At 44.8% G+C, this 22,137-nt stretch overlaps 1 protein-coding gene and 1 long non-coding RNA gene across 4 annotated transcripts in view; one reads left to right on the top strand and one right to left on the bottom strand.

Annotated features, from left to right (window-relative positions):
* The window catches only part of KCNJ15 (potassium inwardly rectifying channel subfamily J member 15), a 41,628-nt gene extending 25,117 nt beyond the window's left edge, over positions 1–16,511 (bottom strand). Inside the window, exon 1 of one of the 3 annotated variants that reach the window (XM_036899253.2) lies at positions 16,298–16,511. The gene's annotated coding sequence lies outside the window, so the exon portion shown is untranslated. Of the gene's footprint in view, positions 1–1,860; positions 2,949–16,297 lie in introns of those variants that run through there. The other 2 variants (XM_057504572.1, XM_036899254.2) reach the window with 2 other exon arrangements.
* Positions 16,512–16,779: 268 nt separating this feature from the next.
* On the top strand, positions 16,780–20,622 carry LOC118919374 (uncharacterized). Its single transcript, XR_005027484.2, has 3 exons — positions 16,780–17,234; positions 19,241–19,425; positions 20,094–20,622. It is a non-coding gene; the product is annotated as an uncharacterized LOC118919374 (long non-coding RNA).
* The last annotated feature ends 1,515 nt before the right edge of the window (positions 20,623–22,137 follow it).

Below are 22,137 nucleotides of genomic sequence, written 5' to 3'. Positions count from 1 at the left end.
GCAGTGCGTTTAGTCTAGGGAATGCTCATACGGTGCCTTGGTGTAAGAGGAACCGGGCTGAAGGACGTGGGAGAACCCGGGGCTAGCTCCTGAGGAGCGTGGGACAGGCCACAAGACATGAAGAAAGTTCGCCAGTTGCACAGGCCCCATGTGTCTCCCAAGTAGGAACCGGCTTCTCTGTCGCACCTATCGTGGCTGCACAGGGCTGTGCAGACTGGGAGCACCGGGTGCATGCGGAAGAGGTGGGCTGCCCAGCGTTGGGGATTGGCAAGGCCTCAGTGACGAAAGGTTACTGGGATGCAGGATTACAAATACCACATTAGAAACATAAACATTTGAAAACCACAGAATGCAAATGCTCAAGGTCACAGCACATTCATCAGCTCATGGAATCTATACAGCAACTGAGCACATTGAGAAGCCTACTAACTCTGCTATCTAGTTTTAGAAGACCAGTAATTTAGTATCGTTAGCTATCAATTAGTCCTGTTTTCCTCATCTGTAAAATGAGAGGATTGGATGAAATGACCTCGAAGTTCTCATCCAGCACTGTCAATGGTGAACGTTAGAGCACATGTAAAATCCAGACACTCATTTACTTCCTTAACGTTTACATCGAATGTTTAAGTACTGGTTTTCAAAAACGCAGATGCAGAGCTCAGGCCATTCTGCCAGGTCTGTGAACACGAAACCCTTAGTTTTATGGACCACCCTGGTTTTTAAATAAATTGTCCCATGAAAATACACAACCTGAATTCTGCTGGGACAAATCTCAGCTTTCATGGTTAATTGACAGGTCAGGGATAGGACATTGAAATAGACTGGTTAGAAAATTATTAGAAATAAATAGGTTCTCATATTTGCAAGCTGGGGAAATTGCTTTGTGACTCTTAGCAGAAAAGGGAGCAAAACTGGTTAAAGGGTGCCAAAAAGAGAAAGAGGGAGAGAGACAGAGTGACAGAGAGAGAGAAAGCAAAAGGAAGGAAGGAATAAAACAAAAGGAGTTTTTAAAATATTAGGATGATAGGAGATATTAAGTATAGTTATGCAGATGTCACTCATCTCTGAGTTAAGTGTAATTTAGAGCAATATATGTGGGATCTCTTTTATCGCTCTCAAAAATTTTGAGAAAGAGTTAACCAGGGCTTGGATAGATCCTGAAAACCTAAGGTAAAATGAGTGACCAACTGGACAATCAGTAAGGATAACTAGGGTACTAACTAGCTACTACCACTTAATGTTTTAAACACCTTGTTGCTTTTCATAATATGCAGTGTGACCTGTGCGTGGTATTAGATACCATCTCGAAAGAAATACACTGAAGTATGTGCAGTTTTTCAAACAGATGTATTAGTTATACATTTTGTCTTTGAAATCAATGTCTTTAAGGCTCAAAATTCAGCACTAAGTTTTTGTTGGTTATTAATAAATTTAATCTGACTTAATAGCTGAACTGTTATTTTTAGAAGCATGATTGATGCACTACTATTGGTTTTATACCCCAAACCTTTGTTTATGCAAATAAACTGAGAGTTCAGTCTTTACACTATGAGGTACAAATATTAATTGCTTGTCTTCCTAACAGAGTTAATGCAATATTTTATTTGCAGTCTCCTAGAGTAGAGCTCAATCACTTTTAAGCACTCAGAGTTTCAAAAGTGGGAGTTTTCTTCAAATCAGGAAGATATATACTAGTTGAAATTAACAAGAGTGGAGAGTAGAGGAAAAAATCATGCCTGAGGTTATGATGAATTACTCTGGTTGGACCTTCCAGAAATTCCACTGAGGTTTGGGTGTTTTATTTCCCCTTCCTTCTGTACCACCCTGGTTGATCAGCTGGAGGCATTATGAGGGTCTTACCTAGAGTCCAGGTGCTGAGGCCCAGCTCAGCTGAAGAGCCCAGAGACGTGGAGAAGTGAGGGAACCTGGCTCTGGAGGGAAGAAGCCTGCACTGCCAGGAGGGTGTGTGTGCAACCCAGACCTGTAGGCTGGTGCTCACGTGACAGCTGAGAAGGGGCGGAACATGCCCTCCACCCCAGCAGGCAGAGCTGGGCATTCGGCAGCCCTCACCCACCTCCAAGCCTGGACGCCTTGTGCCATGCGGGCCCCCAGCAGGCAACTCTGGTTTTTATGGGTGAAAGACAGCCCCTTGCTTCAAAAAGTGTTTCTATCTGATAGAGCTCCAGGTTTGTTTGCTTTTTTTTTAAGCTACTTGACAGCAAAAACTGCCAGGCAGAACTACCACCTGGAAGGCAGCCCGATGCTTTCTCATTCTTCAAGGTGCTAGGAGAACTAGAACTCCTTTCTCTCACTTGAATTCTCTCCAAAGGGCTCTAGAACCTCGGAAATTATCTGATCAAGCCTCACATTCTAGTAGTTCTCAAAGTTGTCATAGTCTCAATCATGGCCCTAGGTCACAAAGTTTGTGCTTTGTTTTAAAACATCACACTAGTTAGCAGCCCCTTGTGGTGGATAATTATTATAAGCAAATGGGAATGGGCTAGAAATTTCCATGACAGTGGATGAATCTCATGTGCCTTTATTCTCAGTGACCTCCACATGCATTTCTACAGACTTATTCCATGTGTGATACCATAGTGAGCTTCCCATAGTGACCTCTGGACAGGATGTGGATTATCTGCACAGAATAATAACGATAGGTCTGGCTTCAGGCCTCGGAATGATGCTACGGCATAAGCAGTGTAACATCCAGGAATTACCACTTTCTAATTACAAAGATACTGAGAGGCTACTCACTCAGTTCCCAGGGGTTTTCCTTATAGGACCACCCTTAGGAAGGAACTATTGACAAAGGTCTACAGTTTAGGGAAAGCAGGAATTGTATGCCTTTTAAAAATTTGCCAACATTGGCAAAATTTTCTATTTCTTTCTACTCACTCCTCTCATCTTGTTCCCAAACTGTAAGTTGCACTCTTTTGCTCTCCCCTGAGTTTGGGCCCACCTCTTCCTCTCTGGGTCCCACCTGGGTAAGAGAAAGTCCCAAGCACTGGCTCCACACTCCGCCGACCCTCGGACAAGTCTCATGGCCCTTCAGGGCCTCGTTTCCTCATCCGAAATGGGACAGAGGGTCACACTAACTTTTCTGAAACCTCATTAAGCTTTAACTTTCTATTAAGTGAAATTTCAAGTAAGAGCTCCAAATTTGGGCTTAAGCAGGTATAACAATTTTACACTTGTGTTTGAAGATGCCAGGCCCGGCTTGGCGACTGAGAGGGTTTGGAAAGGTGAAAGTCCAGGCAGCCAAGACCCCCACTCCTGGGGTGCTTTCTAGGGTCCAGACGGCCTGGGCTCCACGCATGAGAGCAGAGCTGCCACTCAGAAGTGCCTTTGCCTATTGGAGAAATCGGGCTATAGGCAGTGTAACACATGCACTGAACATTCTTTATGATGCATGGGACATATATAGAATTACATATGACACACTATTTTATATATATTACAGAGATATATGAAATAGTGACACACTATCTTAAACATGAGCATGCTGCTAATGGACTTTGCAGCCTTTGCCATACAGCAAAGAATGAGAAGTCAGGTTTTGTCTTGGTCTTGCTGTAAATACCTGGGGATAGGGAGCTACCAAGTCATGAAAAGACATGGAGGAAGCTTCAGTGCAAAACGCCAGGAGAAAGGAGCCAATCTGAAAAGGCTACTTACAATACGATTCCAGCTCTATGACATTGTGCAAAAGGCAAGACTATGGAGACAGAGAAAGATCAGTGGTTGCCAGGGACTGGTGGGGAAGGGAGGGTGAATAGGGGAAGCACAGAGGATTTTTAAGGCCATGAAACTCCTCAGTATGACATCACAATGATGTCATATACGTTTGTTCAGTATACCTTTGTTCAAACCCAAGAGTGAACTGTTTGGTAAACTATGGACTCTGGGTGATAGTGACGTGTCCATGTAGGTCCACCTTTGGTCTGGAAGTTACCATCTGGTGAGAGCGGCAGTGGGGTGGCTGCGCGCATGTGGGGCAGGAGGTATGTGGGGATCTCTGCACTGCTTCTTAATGTTGTTGTAAACCTAAAACTGCGCTGAAAAAATAAAAAGTAAAGTATTAAAATAATGTATATATATATGTATAATTTATATCTGTTTAAGACATACATATGTATACAAAGAGAGAGGGAGAGAGAGAGAGAGAGAGAATACTGCTGCTCTGGTCAAACTTGCATATTTTTGTCATATTCCTTTGGTTTTGACACAATGGGATGAATCATCACATATTTATTTCATATCCATATTCAACTTTGTCTTGAGCATTTTGGTGACGGGGAAGCAACACGATACAGTGGAAAAGAATACGGTTGGAGCCAGACAAACAGATTTGGGATCAAAGCTCAAGACGTCTGGTTACAGCAGTGGGTGCAAGTTACCTAGGGCCTGAGTGTTTGAGTCCGCCCTTCCTAACGGGTCGCCTGATGATGAAGTGAGATGCCTGTGCAAGGTGATTCTGCCAGCGACAAGTGATTCAGCCTCCCTGATTTTCAGGTTCCCCCTTTTGAAAAAGTGAAGTAATAAAGCTCGCCTTACATTCAACTAGATTGCAAACGGTGAGTTGAATGTACCCAACTCGCGGTGCAAAGCAGGACTCAGCAAAGGGTGGCTGGCTCTCAGTCAGTCAAGTGTGGTGCCCCTTGGACAGCCAGGGGCTTGTAATCTGCCCAGGAAGGAGGCGGCACCTGCACTGAACAGATGCTCGTTTCCGGGACAGCATGTAAGCTCTTCACGGTGCACACACATTCTTGGTTTGGTTCAGCCTGGTGGGCAGGCGCCACTGGAAAAGGAAAGCCAAGTCTAATGGGCCTTGAAGGGACCTGAAGGTGGATAATGAGACTTTGAAAGAAAAGGGAAAGAAATGATGGCTTTCAGGAAATAGATCACACAGGAAACACAACAAGGTCTGTTTGAATCCAGCCGACTGAACAGGGGATCCAGTGAAGAGAGGTGGGAAAGGAGTGAGGGACCCTGCGATCAGGTGGCAGGGGTGTGGGCAGTAGGCAGTCAGCTAGCTGCTCCAGGGGTGCCTGGTGGATGCTGACCATAACCAGGTTCCATAAACCTGTGAAGACGGCTGCTAATTGCAAACATCCCCAGCTTGCAGGACACCTGGTGTTCTGTGAGTGCCAACTCGTTCTGTCTCCTCTCCCTTGACTTTGGAGAGCCCTGTGTTTTCTTTCCATACCAGCCCGTGCAGTATGTACTCAATTTATAGTTTATGGGGATTTCTCACCCACCCATATATGTTTTCCACTGAAGTCTGTACTTTTTCCTAGACCCACCCAAATTCCAGAGCATAGACCGCTTGTACGCCAAGTTCAGTGTTTCTCTTTGTCACTCTCCTCTCCTTATAAAACCGAGGAGAAAGTCATCTTTCAAATATTTCTATGTATTTTTAACAGAAAAGAATGAGAACCTCAAAAAATAATCACAAGGGGAATTTCAGATTCAATTTTCATTGAAAACAACAGTCATTTCTAGAGGGGAACCCAGTAAACTAGTTCTGCCAAATCTAAATTCTTGTTCCTCAAAATTCAGATAGCTATAAGGGTATAATCCCTTTTATAAGTAAAACAAAAAAATTTAAAAAATCTGCTGGAAGATTCTGTAAGGGTGGTGACCTACACTCTGGAATTCTGAGTTTCTTTAGAGCAGACGTGTTTAAAAAGCAGAACTATATAAAAAGGGAATTAGGTTCTTATGGAGAAAGTTAGGATCGTTTTTGGTCATTTCAAGAAAGCCTGCTCCTTATTGATTCATGGAAGAAGTGATTTGCCTACCACTTGCACAAAAATCCACTCGTTTCACTCCCTATTCTCTGTGTGGGTAGGAATTTCTCCATGTTTACAGGGAAAAATAAAGTTAGATACCTTGAGGAGGACCGCACAGCCCTTAAGTGGGGACTCCAATGTAGGTCTTCCACCTCCCAATCTGGTCTTTTTTTCACCAGCTGCCTTAAGGGAAAGTCTTGTCCCCACCTTGGGTTGGGATGGTGAGGAATCTGTGCAGAGGGTGGGGATCTGGAGTGGAAAGAGAAGGGGCCACTCTCTGTTGACTGCCTCCCATATACACTGAAATGTGCTAGGAATGTCAGTGTACCTTACCCAAGGGGGTTGTGGCTAGGAGTTTGCACACCTGGAATTCACATGCAGGAGTTTGGCTTCCAAAGTTCAAAGTGTCTTTTTGAGAGACCTGCCTGCCTTTCTTAACAGAATGGCTGTCTGTTGTCAAGCCTCCACATTACCTGCCTGAGGCTTTGTCTTATCCCCTCCCCACCACTTTTTTTTTTCTTTTCCTGTAGGGCTTTAAGAATTCTTCTTATATATTTCTATTCTCCCATCCAGAAGTTTCCAAAATATTACTCATTTGATTTTTGTTAAGAAAATTAAGGCTTTGAATCTTTTCATCTACCTCATATTTTTCAAAACGACTATAATATAGTACTTTATGTTCTGCTGAAGTTTTGCTTAATTACAGTATGGCACCAAAACTCCAGAAGATAGTCCAGCAAAATAAACTTTAAACGTAGGTTCAGAGCCAGAAGCAACTAATTGTTCTGAGGGAACTGGCACTACCTGCTCATTTTCTCTCCATCGCTACGACTATCTTTGTCTGATCCTGTTTGTGTTCAAAAGGTTGCCGATCTTATGAAAGCATAAACTTGAAAAGTCTTGCTTTAATCATGGCTGTAATTAGCAAATTTGGACACTACATTATCTTTCCCTTTTTATTGCGAACACATTCAAGAATGGGCTTGTAGTTCATCCAGAGCTTCTCGGAAAACTGAAGCTCATAACTCATAAAAACCAGGTATTCACCAAGTTACAAAGGGACCAGAGTTGCTAGAATTTTCCTTCAGGAGCACATGTAATGGCTCCTCCATGCTAAGTATATACTTAGAAAATCATGACAGATGTTAGTTTATTGAATAACCTGGTTGACTTTAAGGAAGAAAAGGAATGGGTTGGCTTGGAGCGGCTATTGTCCAGGTGGCCGAGGATCTGGATTTATCAGCCAGATGAGAGGCTGTCAGTTCCTCTGACTTTTTGCCTGGAGAGTGAGCTGAGAAGGGGTTACCATGCCCTCCTCTGCCATCTTTTCTTGTTGGCAACTTCAGACCATCGGCTGCGTCTTTCCTTCTGTCCTAAGCATGCTTTTCCCCTTCCCTGATACCTGGGTCAAGGGTGTTATTAGTAACAGTGTCTTCAGAAAGTTTCTGCTGCCTGTTGCTGTGGGTCAGAAGACTCTTGTTTTCTATCTGCTTCTCTGATAGGTCATCCTCCTTCTGTGTGGTGGGCTTTCTCTCTTCTCCACAGTTAAGCTCAGCCTCTTATTTCTCTTTTTGCTTGGCTCAGCATCCTCCATCTCCCGCTTTTGACCATGGCTGTCCCGTTGCTTCACCCGTTGCTCACCAGCAGCACCTCCCCTGCGAGCCAATCTGTTCCCAACATCCTCCAGGAGAGAACTACTTTGCACTGACTTGTCCAAAGCAGGATGCATAGTACTCTCTCTAAATCCAGGTACTTCTCCTGATCTTTAGTTCCAAGCTCTGGCATTCACCTTCTGCTGTCTGTCCATCAGCAAACTCTTCATTCCTGTCTAATCTAGAGTGAGCCCCTGTTCTACCTTCTGTGTCTTATACCTCTGTCTCCCCTTCTCTGTCTACTGCCCCTCTCTGTTCCAGGTCTTCATGCCTCTGACCCTGCTTCTCAAAATACCCTTCCAGCAGGTCATGTGGCCTTCACCGCCAGACTGATATTTCTAAAGCATAGCTCAGAACCCGAAAAATAAAATACCCTTCAGTGACTCCTCATTGCTCATGAGCTAAACCCCATACAGTCCTTCTAGGCCAGCCTGCCCTTGCATCTCATCTCCCCTGGCAACCACCTCAGGGCATGGCTTCTAGAGACCAGTGCCCTCGCTACAAAACTCAGCTTCACCCCTTCTGAAGCCTGTGACCTGAAACAAGTTACTGAACCTCTGCACCCTGCTTTCCTCATCTCTAAAACAAGACCAAGACACCTACCAGATGGGTGCTTGTTGTGAGGACTGAGGTCACCCGGCAGTGCCAGCCACTGGCATCCTCTTGGTCATCGTCATCATTTTCCCAACTTCTCCCCTTTGCAGACCCAGCCCCAGGGCACGCCCATGTCTCCCTTGCACCCTCCTTTTGCCCCTGTTCTTCTGACGTCTGGCGGCTCCTCCTCCCCCTCTTGACTTCTGAAGTTCTAGTCATTCTCTAAGGCTCTCAAATGCCCCGTGCCTTTCCTGACTGTCACAAATGGACCTGGTTTTTCCCTCTCTGACTACTCCCAGCCCTTTATTGGGGATCTTCATGTTTCACCTCATATTCTGCCCCACAGCCAGTCATATGCTTTGAGTGCTTTTGTACTCTTTCTTCACCTCCATTGCCATCCACGCCTCCTCCTAGCAGCAGACTGGAGATTCCTTGAGACCAAGGACTAAGTCTTGTCCCCTTGCCCTTTCTGAGGCACGGGCACTCAGAGCCCTGCCGAGCAAGCCACCAGCACAGGTGTGCTGGGTGGAGATGACCAAGGGCCCGAGGCTAATGATCCAAAATCCTGATGGGAGTTGATTACAGACTCATTAAATATGCTTTTCTACCAACAATAGGGCTAGTAAGTCACAGACCATTTCTTCAGATATTAAAAACTGAGCAAAGATTTGTACAGAAAGCATAATTTAGAGAACATTCCCAGGATACTGGCCTAGACAAGTTAATATTCATAATTATAAAAATTAATGTTTAAATACACATACCCTCACACAGCCTGAGACTCTGAAACACCATATTCTGGCATAGGCCCCAGTCGGAATGAAATGCACTTGATTATAATCACAGAAAAATGATTGTACTTGTAACTCTTAGCCCTAAAATATTTCATCTTTAAAATGGGTAAATGTTAGAAAATTCTCCTCAACTTAAAATTTAAAACACATTGAGAGTCAAATACCCGTATTGCCACAGGTATGCTAACACAGACCACATCTAAACACAGCGTCCGAGGGAGACTGATGTGATGTGAATTCCCTTGTGTCCTGGGCTGACCATGCTGAGGATCAGATCACCCTCGTCCACCCCAGGATCGCAGCAAACCCTCCTCCTCCTTCTCTCTGCTTTCTTCCCCAGGATCACACTTTCCGTCCATGCTCCCATGCCAGACCTCTTCGACCCCTCATTCACTATTCTCTCTTACTTCAATTTCCTTCTTTCCAGAATACTTTGCGTGTTTCCTCTTTTCCCTCTATGGGGTTTCCATAACCACTATGCTGTATATACATGATGCCCTTTTCTTCTCACTCATAAAAATGTGTTTCCATTCCTTAAGAGCCCCACTAAAGTGATTGTAGCAGCCAGTCTATCACTTTGTAATGTTCACCAAGGACAAAAATGTACCAGGTAGTAGTTTTCAGATAGATGTATTTTCAAAATACTTCAGATAAAAGGTTCTATGCTGTGTGATTATAGGGTGAGATGGATATAGGTCATGGTTCAACTGAAGATGTATTAAGAGCAAAATCTTGCCTTTGTGCCAGTTCATGCTGATTCAGCAAGCACAGCCTGAGGAATTATTGAGCCCACTCTCTGGAAGCACAGAGGAAGAATCAGGAAACATCTCCATTGTCACTTAGCTTGCAACCCAGCAGAAGAGAGAGACAAGTAGATGGGCCATTGTAAAGAAGGGCCATGTGGGAGGAACCAGCTGGCCCAGGACGGGGAGGGAAGTCTACAGAGGGATCCACCCAGGTGTGGGGATCCCATAGGTCCCCGGTTCTGGTGCTGGACCTGAGTCTAAGCCAGTGAGGAAAGTTTATAACCTCACTTACAGACAATTAAATTACAAGTGCTGTGATGAAAAGGAATAAAAAGATCCCAAGAGGCAAAATAGACATTCTTTTTCAAAAGAATTATAAAATACGGTGCATGCAAAACCAGATTCAATGAGTGCCTAATTGATTACTAGGTTCAAATGTGAAGCATATTTAAAACCCTCACTTAATGCTCAAGTCACAAATAAGATTCTGCTACTGTGGGTCTGTATACATTTAGTTTGTGGTTTTAAAAATAGATAAAACTCATGTAAGTAAATGATTTAATCGAATTACCTCTCTGAGGCTTGCCTTCAGTTTTCTTTGCCATCCATCTACTTCTGATTTGTGTTGTATTTGTGTGATGGTGTGTGAAATGTGTCCTTGTAAATTCACTTAAGTCTTTGTGGAATCAGATGGATATAAAGACACAAAAAGGCAGAAAGGAACTGAATTCTTAGTGGCTGACTGTCTGTGGCCACTCTGCAGCCCCAAAGACTGGCTGGTCACCTGCAGGGGTAGCTTGGCTTCCAGCCGTACGACTCAGCCAAACACCACCACCATGTATTCCTCCTGGGAGCAGGTGACACACTGCCACCCCCACACCAACTGCAGTCTGCAAAAGTGTCCCCAGTGTGGTTGCATGAAATATGATAGGAGTTAATAATGGTTGGAAGTCGGCATGAGGAAGTGGGACACAGTTCTGTAGTCCAAAATGGTTGTACAGCTTGGGGTTCACAGTGAAAGGATGCCTTGGCTGTAGGACTTAGCAGAGTTTTAATATGTTAATGATCACTGTGACTTGCCAGGAGGGAACCACAGCCTATGAGGGATTTCCTGAACCTACTTTAGTAGAGACCTTCTTATTTCTGGCAGGGGAAGGGTTACATAGACCCCTCTTCAGGATCTTGCTTGCCCGCAGGGCCTTTCAGGACAGTGAAGCTTTATTGTCAAACTTGATTGTTTCAGGAGACTCCCTCCTGCTCTCTGGCTACGGGAATCACTCCTGACCTCAGATCCATGGGCCAGGAAGTATAGGGCCAGCATCTAAGGGGCCTCCTCGCAGTTCCCAGGAGAATGAGTAGTGAAGGTTCTGGAGTACAACTCTCCCCTCCGCCCTTACCTCTCCAGGGCCGCTTTGGCTTGCCTGGGGGAAGCCAGCCCTTCTTCTGCCCACAGGGGCCGGGTGGGTGGTGGCACCAGGAGCTGGGACGCCCAGCGTTCCTTGATCGCATTATCATATCACTGTCACTGACGAGAACACAGTGACATGACGTGCTGCCAGCCCATTTATTATAGGAGTGGTGTTAAGATCAGTGTTGCTAGGTGACAGCACTTTTTCAAAAAAACACTGTTTAGAGGGCTGCTTTTTCAGATGCTTAATCTTTCATGTAGACCTAAGGTGGAAATTATGGATTTGAGATTTATTAAACAAGACAAGATGTTACCATGACGTTGACATTGGGATGGTCTATACCTACAGTTCCATTATTAATGTTCTAGCTAAATACACATGCACGCCACTTGGTCATGGGCATAGTTATGTCTCTCTGCGATGGAGCTCACTCTCTGTTTATACATACATTCCTTCCATGGGCTTTTGAAAATATAAAGAGGACAGGGTGGGTTCTCATTCTTGTGTGCTTTGAGAGGTCTGAGGAGAGGAGCTGTGTGTGCTCTAGGGCTTATATACTCTCTTTAGCTCCTAGAGGGTATGTGGAGACAGGGTTGTTAGGAAGAGCCCAGATTATGCAAATTCATGATGTTTCATAGCAAAAGATAAAACTTTTCAAATGTGTTCCTATAAGTTAAGAATAGATAAAAGAGTGGCTCGGAAAGTAAGAAAGCCAGATGTGAGGAGCTGACCGCGTGTTCTTTGGCAAAGAGGACTAGGGCGGGCTAGCTACCCAACTGCAAAGACTGGAAGACGGGGCATCCCTCAGTGAGCCTGACCGGCCAGGAGGGCGTGCGTTTAGCATACACGCAGACTGAGAAAGGACACTACCAACTGCCATCTGAACTGGAAACAGCATGAATGGCAACCAACAGAAGAAGAAGCTGTCCCTGGCCAGATGCAGATACTTCACTAGCACAACCCTAAAATCTGTTAAAAAAAAAAAAAGAAGCACATTCTTGATGCCTTTAATACCATTCTAGGTTCTAGACTCACAAGTAGCCTACTGTTCTTCGGGTTTAAAGTGAGGGCTTTTCAAATGGAAAAAGGGCACCATTAATTTCAGTCCCCACATACTGTGCCATTAGAAAAACAGAACCTTGATAGCATCTTGCCCATGGGCCTAGTTATGACCTAAAGACTCGGCTGTGGTATTAAGGATCTATGTTTCTTGGCAACATACCAGTGAAATGAGAAACATTTTAGATATCACCCAGATCAATTTTCCATATGTTACTAATGATTAGATATGTGTAAGCATGATTATTTGGTATTTTTGCTTATGAATTTTCAGTTACTTAGAGGACAGGCAGAGCTAAAATGTACATAGATTAAGTCAAACTGTTCCTTCCAGAAGCAAGTATTGGACCTTTATTATGTATGACACAGAGTGGATTTATCATGATGTCAACAAAACACAAGCTTTGGGCTGGCACCTGGCCTCCCCAGAGCTTGATACCTAATATTTTATAGTCATGATTTTTGCATCCGTTTGCCTTAAAGAGGGCCTCCAAAATTGTGTATTCTTCAAACTCCATAAAACCTTGATCAGCCTCTGCTACCAGGGCTGGACAAAGCCTATACAGATTTCAGTCATCAGCAACAGGATGTGGGCTGAAACCCAAACCCGATCACCTGGGTCCTCAACACACCCTGAGAATCAGATCTCCTGTGCAGTGTCACCTCTGAGTCACCTCCTTCGTTTTCCAGTGGCCCCATGGTGACTCTGAGGATTAGAGCGATGTGCAATCCCAGGCACATGGTCTGGCTCAGAATGTCCTCCCCCTGAACTCAGACCCTGAATGGGGGCACCAGTCGCCAACGCAGCGTGGAGGCTGTCGGCCAGCCCCCACGGAAGGAGCTGCCGGCTTTGTTTAGTGAGTGAGGGTCAGTGCACGCCTAGGTGGCTCTGACTCAGAGCTGCAGGGTCGTGGGGAAGAACACGGTGACTGCACTTCTTCCCGATTCCTCTAGGTTCTCAGGCCCGAGGCAGCGTAGACAATTCTTCCTCTAGGCTGTGTCCTCCGGACAGCGTGCCTTTGTCACAGATCAGACCTTGTCCTTCTGTGTGTCCTCAGACGCTGTGGGCATGATCATCCCTGAGTCATCCTCGTATCACAACTAACATATGTGGAATTTTGTGCTACTGACTTTCAGGTCTGGAAGCACAGACTGTTCTGGAACTGGGCTACATGTGGACTTGCAGAGGCCAGCTGGACTGCGGTGACTATGGGCTTATTGTTCCCCAGCTCAGACAGGATGCTTCATGAAGGGAATAGGGGTACCCAGTTCATCACAAGCTCTCATCTTTCTTTGTGAAAAGAGCAGAAACAGTTTTGGCTAAAAAGCCCTGGAATATGGTAAGAACTTCTGGGTGGACTCCAGCTGGTCACACAGAGTGGAGATGTCCACACCACCATTTGCATAACCTGAGAGCATGCAGCATTTAGCAACAGTTTTCAGGTTCCACTTTTCTTACTTTGTCTTTTACTGGGAATGTCTATTGGTCCATTTTTTCCCCTTTAGCTCAACAAAGGAACTCTTACCAAATAAAACTTCTTTCCCCAGGACCTTTTTTTTAAGATTATAAATTAGTTTCTCTCCCTTTGTGCTCTCAACTCTCCCTTTTAAGGTGGAGAAGTAGGTTCCCCTTTCTTCCTTTAGTTGAAGGAGGGTTTAGCATTTTGGCAGCTGCTCACTTCAGGCCGCACAGCAACTTTACCTGTCTGTAAAACTCGCACCAGAAAACTCCCTGAAAGGCAGCAAGGAGCCAGGTGCGTTGGGTCAGATCTGTCCCCTTCAGGACACTGCGTCCTTGAAGGGCACAGAGTAAGCTCCTCTGCTCTCCTGTGCCCAAAGCCCCACGCCCAGTGTGGCTCTATGAGATGAAGATGAAGGTCAGGAAAAAGAGGGATGGATAATCACCTGTCTGATCTGCCTCTTGTATTTACACATTAATAAAGTTCTTCTTTGCAAGCATAAAAGCTAACATTAACTCTTGCCATATCTTCCTATTTTTGGAGTAGAATTATTTTTACTTGAAAGAGGAATTAAAACACACCTTTGGTGATGTGTGGTTTACTCCGGTGCAAAGTGCCAGATTATTGCAAGGGAAAAGCCAATAGCTGAGTTACTTATATATGAAAGGTGGAAGGAAATGAAAGGGGGTGTTTGTGTGCCTGAGCCAGTCCTCCTGGGACTCCTCGTCTGCGGCTGCCCCAGGCTGTGGCTCCTTCTGGGACTCTTATTTTGCTTCTGAGATTCTGATGTGCCCACCAGGCAAGTACCTTGTACAAACAACTCTGGGCTCTGAAGAAACGTGCAGAGGAGGTCAGCGGGCCGCTTTGTGTTTCTAACAGATGGTGTAGGGGTATGGCAGGAAAGGACATTTCAAGTACTTGACATTGACTGATGAAGTCTGAAAATGGTTGCCTCTGTTTGGCACCTAAAGCCATAGAGTGATGGTTTTTCTTGTACCAAACATGCTATTGTCATTCGGGGATATAATTACACACACACACGTACGCACACCCCAAAACAAGAAAGTGCAGCCCTTTCAAGATCTCCTCCATGGAAGGGCAGAGCCGGAACGAGCCCAGCCCCATGCCCAGAGCCGCTGACCTGCTTTTGTTGGCTGCCCAGGGCTGCTAGTGTGGGAGGCCTGGGTCCCACTCTCTTTTCCCCTGAATCCGGGCTGTCTGCACTGGTTATACGTGTGAGGAGAGGAAATTGGGGAAATAGCACTTTTCTGTAAAATGACCACAGCTGTGGGTGGGAGGGAGGGGTGATGGGAGGGAGGGGAGACTTTTTAGAAATGTGTGTTCCTTAAGTAACCAGAATCTCAGAATTCAGCAGAGTCTATTTCTATGAAACCCTCACACTCCCTAACTCCGTGAAGAAATGTCAGCTCCGTTACGTGATTGGCATTCCCGAGATACGCTGCTGGCAATTTGGTTAAACTCTTCTGCTTTCCAGCCTTGTGTGAAGACTTTCCAGGTGGCCTCTGGGCTGCTCTCTGCCTGGCCAGTTATCACACTTTCAGCCAGAGAAGGAGGAAAACTGCTAAAAAAAACAAAACCCAGGGAAAGCACAGCGTCGAGGGGAGCTGTGTGTGAGGTAAGTCCTCGATTATTCCACACAGAGTCTCCGGGACAGTTTTCATAAAATAATGGCATGTAAAAATGCCTAAGAGTTGTCTTTAACTCTTTGCTTTTGATTCTTAGGACAATTTGAGAGAATTATCACCTCAGGCTATTGTTGATCATTACATTCGTTTAGACAGTTAGGAGAGAAGACGAGGCACTGTCTAGGATTGGGATAACAGCTGATTGCATGTGTGTGAGTGTGATCTGAGGATTCAGAAAAAGAACTTTAAAAATCACTTCCAAATTTTTCCAAAATCCTTCCTTTAGGCAAAAAAAAGTATATTTTTCTTTTTAAATAAGGTATATTTTGATAAGAAGAAATGAATCTAAACGTTTGAACAGAGTAGGACAAAGTTTGCTCTTTCATTTTCCCAAGTTGAATATTACATGTATTGTAAGTTTCCTACTTTGTGGTTTAAAGGAATCATGAGGTCAAGAAACCTCTGTTGAACAACAAATTCTTATTTCCTTCAGGCAGCTAAACATGGAAGTGCAGAAAGGAGATAAAAAACTAGCTTCCCAGGAGCAATGTGGAAATTTCACTCAGTGTAACATTTATTAGCCGAGAATAGTCTAAACTCAGTAAAATTATACACAGATTATAAAACCCATTATCCACGGGTTGTGAACACGGTTCATAATGTTTCCAAAGTCAGAATTGTTTACCTTCCTTATACCTACCACAGAAAACTTACATAACTTTTTTCCTCAGACGGATAGGTAACATGTTTTAAAATATTCCAATGAGGTTTCCCCTTACGACAACCTCAACTGATTTCTGCACCAACAAAGGGAACTAACTGCCAGAGAGCAGCCCAAAGAACTATATAATCACTGAAAATCAATAACAAACTTGCTCTGACAGGCACCACGAGAAAAACACTTGCAAAGAGACGTTGGAGTAACTCTTCGCCCTTGATCTAGATCACTTACACCCACAGCAAAAAAGACAACATCTGGATATTGTTTCACAGGCAAGAATAAAGCACTTTTTTTTTTAGCCCCATCATTAAGTAAAAAACTGTTTTCCACATGCAAACAGCACTTTTAAGTTCCCCCAGATAAGCTTGGATGTCTTGAATGATTTAAGTAAGTTTTAAAAGAATCACAACTTTTTCATTACCTTTAGAAGAAAAATTTTTCAGAAACACCTCCAGCACGCGGCATGCTCCAATACTGACCTACAGGGCATACCTCTCACCTACAGAGACTTGATGAATGCAGGCTCCTGGCTAGATGGGAAGCTGTGACCAGGCAAAGAAAGGATCCGTCCATGCAGGTTGCCTTGAGAAAGATGGGTGTTTAGGTTCTCTCAGAATTAAGAAAAACTCTCTAGCTGTTCACTGTCAGTCAAAAACAAGTTGGTACAAGTTTGAGTAGGATTTACCTGAAGGAACTGAAGAGAGAAAGAAAGAGATTGGGAGAGATTGGGCAGAGGGAGGGACGGGGAAGGAGGGAGGGAGGGAGGGAAGGAGAAAGAGGGAGAGAGGGAGAAGGAATCTGAGAAAGGAGTTCATGATGTCAGCAGTGTGTCTTAAGGAAATCTACAGATCAGCAAATGATTCTAAGGGACACCCAGTCCTAGCTCTCTGAACACCTGTGTAACAAAAATTAATGCCCTTTTAAAGAATGCCAGTTAATCTTTGAAGAAACTTTGGCCACTCTTATCAAAGCTTTTTTAAAGGTCCCTTTGCCTAAATAGACTATAAATAAATAACCAGATTGTCTCTTCTAACAAGATGTCTATACCCCATGTTCTCACTGCCTCCTTCTTGACTCAAAGCCTGGTATAAATCACCACTTCTCATTTCCCCCAGGGGAGCGGTGCCTCATTTCCTTCCCTTGGGTCCTTCTCTGTCCCAGGAAGCAAGGGCTCCCTCTTCAGCCTTGGGGAATGTGGTCGCCCCTCAGAGAAGATGCTGGGCTCCTGGGGACCCAGGACTCCAGAGAATGAAGAAGCCATGCAAGATCTAGATTCCTTAAAGCTGCTGTTCTTCCTCCAGAAAGTAAAATTAGAGAGACCTCAGAGGAGGATATTAGAAAAGTCCCATATGAAACAGGTAAACACAGAGGTGGAGAAAAACAGAAAAGGGAAAACCCAGCATACAAGATCTGACTGTATCCTCCCTCAGATGGCTTGCTCGGACTGTTCTCTGTGCCTGGAATATTCTCTCTCAGGTCTACACACCCCAGCCTTTATTGCTGTTTATGCCTTTGCCCAAAGGGTACCGTCACAGGGAGGCCAGGCTCCTAGTTTCATACGGCTCCAGTCCATCTCTGTGCCTCGATTCTCCCTTTACTCTGAATGCCACTCAGCCCTGCCTAAATTGTCCTCACTCTAGCATTTACTGTCTGTATTCCATTTCAGAGCTCCACAGCACCTGTCTTGTTCACTACAAGTCCTTCTAGGGACACCTGGCACATCATAGTCGCTCAAATAATTGTCAAGTAGGTGGATAATAGATTATAAATGGACATCATGGTTTGTACCATGGAACTTTAGTTCTTATTTTCTTATTTTTAATGAGTATTTCCAGTCTTGGCTTTGATTGGTAAACTAGCATTTGAACACGGTCAATTTATAAAGCTCTCTCTCAAACATTATTAATTTAATGCTCAGACCAAAAAGTCATGATTAGTTGCATGTTAAAGGTGAGGAAGCCGATACCAGAGAGGGTAAGTGATTTGCTCAAAGTTACTGAGGTAGAAAGGTAGCCTGGGGCTCAAACAGCTCTTCTCTCTTTTGGTCCATGCATTTTTCAATAGGACTGCATTTTTCTCAGATTAGTCAATTGTGGGCATACATATGCACATGTAAATTCCTTGGAGTATCAAATAATAACACTGCATGAATTATAATTTCAGTCTAATCTCTGGAGAGTTTTAGTTGTCTCCAGACCTTGCATATTAGAGCTCTTATTCATTCATGACACAGTCTTACAACAATGAAAGAAGAAAACAAGAATAGTATGAACAAATGAAATAATTTAAATGTGAAGACCTGTTCTTCATTGTGGTGATGTCCACCTGTTTTCATTCTTTTTCATTTGGAGCTATATCAACAGTTAGATCTTGAGGTTGCAGATCTGATAGAATTCACAAAAGGTGAGGCTTTGCGAATGAGAGATGAAGTATTGAGAGGTGAGAGGGAAAATTCTAGAATAAGCATCTGTGAGATTTCTGTTGCAGGGGATGGACTTTACTTGACACGCATTAATAATTAAATGACCTGTCTAGGCATTTCTGAGGCTAAAAAGGGAAATAGGACAAAGTATTAATCTTGACAGAAAATATTTTGTTCACCCAATCCTCTCCCCTCCAGTAACTGAAATTTGCTCCACACCTGGTGCTAAGGAGTAAGTTCTGGAATCTGCCACATAAGATTACTTCAAGAAGCAGAGCTAATCATTTTGTGTTTGAAGATGGTCAGTATTACTGATCCTTTGGCCTAAAACAAAAAACAAACAATAATGATTGATTATTCAATTAATCTCCTTCTTTTCCTTTCTCCCTCTCTCTCTCTCTCTCTCTTTCTTTCTTTCTACCCAATTAACTGGCAGCAAGGCTCTTACATGTGTCAAATTTGAATAAAATATGCATCTGAAGTGTGCATTTGCATCCAAAGTTCTAAAAAGACTTCTGAAAACTAGGCAGAGGCAGAAAAGATCATAAGAACGAGCTTTTTCAAGAGAGCCATTTTCTACAAATAATTTCCAAAGAAGAAAAAAAAATGTTATAGAGCTTCCAATTCTCACGTTGGCCTCAATCGACACGTAAAATCCTTGAAGTGTGATGAGAGGGGAAAAAATTGCATTTTTACCTTTGAATATATCTAGTTCGGTTGGGTTAGATATGAAACTATTTATGGAGGGCCAGGTCAGTTTTTAAAACTCCCTTGAAGCCCCCTGTGCTCCACCAGCTTGAAGCATCCCCCACATGTGAGGCAGGATTGGGTCGGTTGTCCCCTGTTTGCTCCCACAGTCCCTGTCCCAGAGGCCTGTAAACTGTCCCCCTGGTATGTAGGTGAGTCAGAGAGAATGAAGGATGTCTATTTAAACGCCTTCAGGACTGTGCAGACCAGAGGTGGGGACCAGCTGGCCTTGGTCCTTGGAGCCAGGAGCCTGTCAGGAAGCCACAGAGTTGAAAGCTCGCCGTGGAGCAGGTTCTTTCGACGCAAGTGTTGAGACAAGAATGCGTGTGCAATTCATTAAGGAAGAGCTCCTGGGAGGAGGCCAAAGGAGAGATGGGGAGGTAAGTCAGGGGATGTGGGAGCTCAAGGAAAGGGGCAATTTTAGACCAAAACCAGTTGCCTGCCTGATTCTGGAGGGAGTTCTGGAGTGAAAACAGCATCTTCAGCAAGGGAGCTGGCCTTCCTGCTCCTGCCCAGGTTGGCCAGTGCTAAACTAAGAGTGGAAGGGATGACGGGTGTGCAGCTCCTAAGTGCCCTGGCTTTCCGTCTCTGTAGGAAGCGCTCCCACAGCCCAGGGGCAGTCTTACAGAGATGGTAGTGGGTCTGCAGTGAATCGCAAGTAATACACATGGAAGCATAGGAATGGGCACCCAGAGAGGTGAAGGGGACCCAAGGGGATCTGGGTAGACCACCCAGAGCATCGCTAATCCTGGGGATGCTGGAACTATTTCCTGTGCATCATTACAGGCACTCCCCCTTGTCACCCTCTCACTCCCTCAACAGCCCCCCACTTCCTCTGCAGCATCAGTTTCCCAAACAAAGTAAAACTGGCAGCTAAAAATCTGGAATTTGATTTAAGAGGCACATGGTCTTATCATATACATAATCAGTTACTCAAAGTGGCAAGAGGACCCCAGCAGAGCCTTCTAGCACTAACCAAACACCTCGTTGGTAATATGTGTCAGTTTAATGTGATTAGTAATGAAATTGGGTGCCTTCTCTTTGCCAGGTTACAAAGACCCTGTGGTCCCTACACTGGAGTAAAGTGCAGTGCAGCAGGAAGATGGGTCAGTAGCTGACCATAAACAGTGCAATCAATGCTATATGATGAAATCATTCTAGAAGCCCACAGGAAGGACAATGGACTCTGCCCAGGTGTTTGGAGTAGGCTTCCAGAGGGGAAAACAGTTGAATTCAATTGACAAGATTCCCATGGGTGGAGACAAAGAAGGGCTGGAGACACTCCAGGAAAAAAGGGGCAGAACAAATAAGCTGATTTAAAAAACCAAGTGCTCTGACCTCTGGGACAGCTTAACAATGAAGCTTTCACCTTAGGCTCACAGCAAAAATCTCGAGAAAAAAGAGATTGCATTAAAGAATCATTCAGGGTGTTAATCATTAGTATGAAAGAGTGTGAGTCTAGTTTTCCCTAGAATGACCTCATGGGACAGGAGGTTACCCTTCTCTTGATAACATCAGAAGAATAAAGCCCACATTGTATTCATTAACATTAACATTTTGTTAATATTTTTAATATTTTAAACTAAGAAATCAGAGCTTAAATCCGTTCTCTACCATTCCTACTTTCCATTCAGCCATTTATGTCGCCAAGCAGAAGTGAGCTTGCCCAGAACAAGCCCCGCAAATGCCATTTTCCCAAGGCACCTGCCCACTCTCCGCATCGTCCCCATCTGCGCACGTGGCCCCTCTCTGCCCTTTGCAGTCCTGCCTCCCCACCCAGCTGCGTCTCCTCTCCAGGTGGTTGGAGAGAGGGGGATGCGTTCACTAGGGTTATGTTCCAGAAAGGAAGCAAGGAGAAGAGTCGGAGAGGCCCAGTTAGAGCCTGAAGGAAGCTCAGGGCCTTGCCCTCCAGTTTCCTAATGTTTCCGGTTAAGACACTGAAGGCCAGAGAACGACTCTCACAGGGTCCACAAGCCTGGACGCCGGGCTCTACACCAACGCCTCTCCCAAGGTGCTTATCCTCTGTCCTGTGCTGTGGCAGTCCCCGCACTGACACACCTGCGCCCTTGTAACCTGTTCAAGTGGCAGAAGCCTATGTAAAAGTTTGTGTTGGTGTAAGAAGAACAGCGGGTCACTTTGGGGTTGTCAGTATGTGACTAGTTGCCTGACTCACTTGCCCCCCACCCTCAGCAGATGGCCTTGGAGCTCAGCAGGTGACGTTCAAGTAGGACAATAAGAATCATTATTCCACAGACCCAGGCATGAGATGCTTTCCTCGTGGATAACACCACATTAGGCTAGAGACAGAAACAGTGTCCTGGCTTTTCACTCCCAGTAGAAGCAGGGCCAGCCCCTGCCCTCAGAGTCCCTCCTTTGCTCTTCTGCTTCATGGCGGATCACTGAAGATCCTTGGAACGTGTGAAAGCATGTGGGGAATGGAAGAGCTCGCGCGTGGAAGGGTTTCCTCTGGCCTTCCAAGGACGGTGCCCAGTTCTAGCATTCTCCCCCTCTTTGCTCCTCCTCTCACAACATGCCATGTGGCCAAAACAAGATCCCTGCTCCATTAACTTCTTCCTGCTGTCACTTTGCCTCGACCCGGAATTCATAAGCCACTCATTTTTTTTTTCTTAACTGAAGTTTAGACAGGTAGGGAAACTGTGTGGCTCACTTCTGTTGAACAGAATCATGGCCATACATGCCACATCTTGGGGCATTACTGAGGGTGAGGGATGCATCTATTTATTGTGTATTCCATGAAAGGCCTGAGAGATTTTGCAATTATCAGTTGCAACAACATAAAATTCTGCAAAGGAGCTTAAAGAACCAGCTACTCAAGTCATAGGGGCTGGGGCGGAACAAATGAGGCCAAGGAATGGACTTCCCATGACCCTAATAGAAAAGCTGGCCCTGTGGGTGGGCTGGCTTTTAAAAGTTGTTTCAGCCTTTGTGACAAGGCCAGTTCACTCCTTCGGACTGAAGGAAGACCCCTTGCAAAGAATGCTGAAAGGCTCTTGCCGGGTCACTTCCAAGTTCATGTGTTCTTGAAACTTGCTTTCATCTTCTGGTTTTTAAACTAAGTCCCACAGGACAAA

This window comes from Manis pentadactyla, chromosome 1 (genome assembly GCF_030020395.1).
Source record: "Manis pentadactyla isolate mManPen7 chromosome 1, mManPen7.hap1, whole genome shotgun sequence".
Lineage (NCBI taxonomy): Eukaryota > Metazoa > Chordata > Mammalia > Pholidota > Manidae > Manis > Manis pentadactyla.
This window is presented reverse-complemented; position numbering and strand designations above follow the sequence as displayed.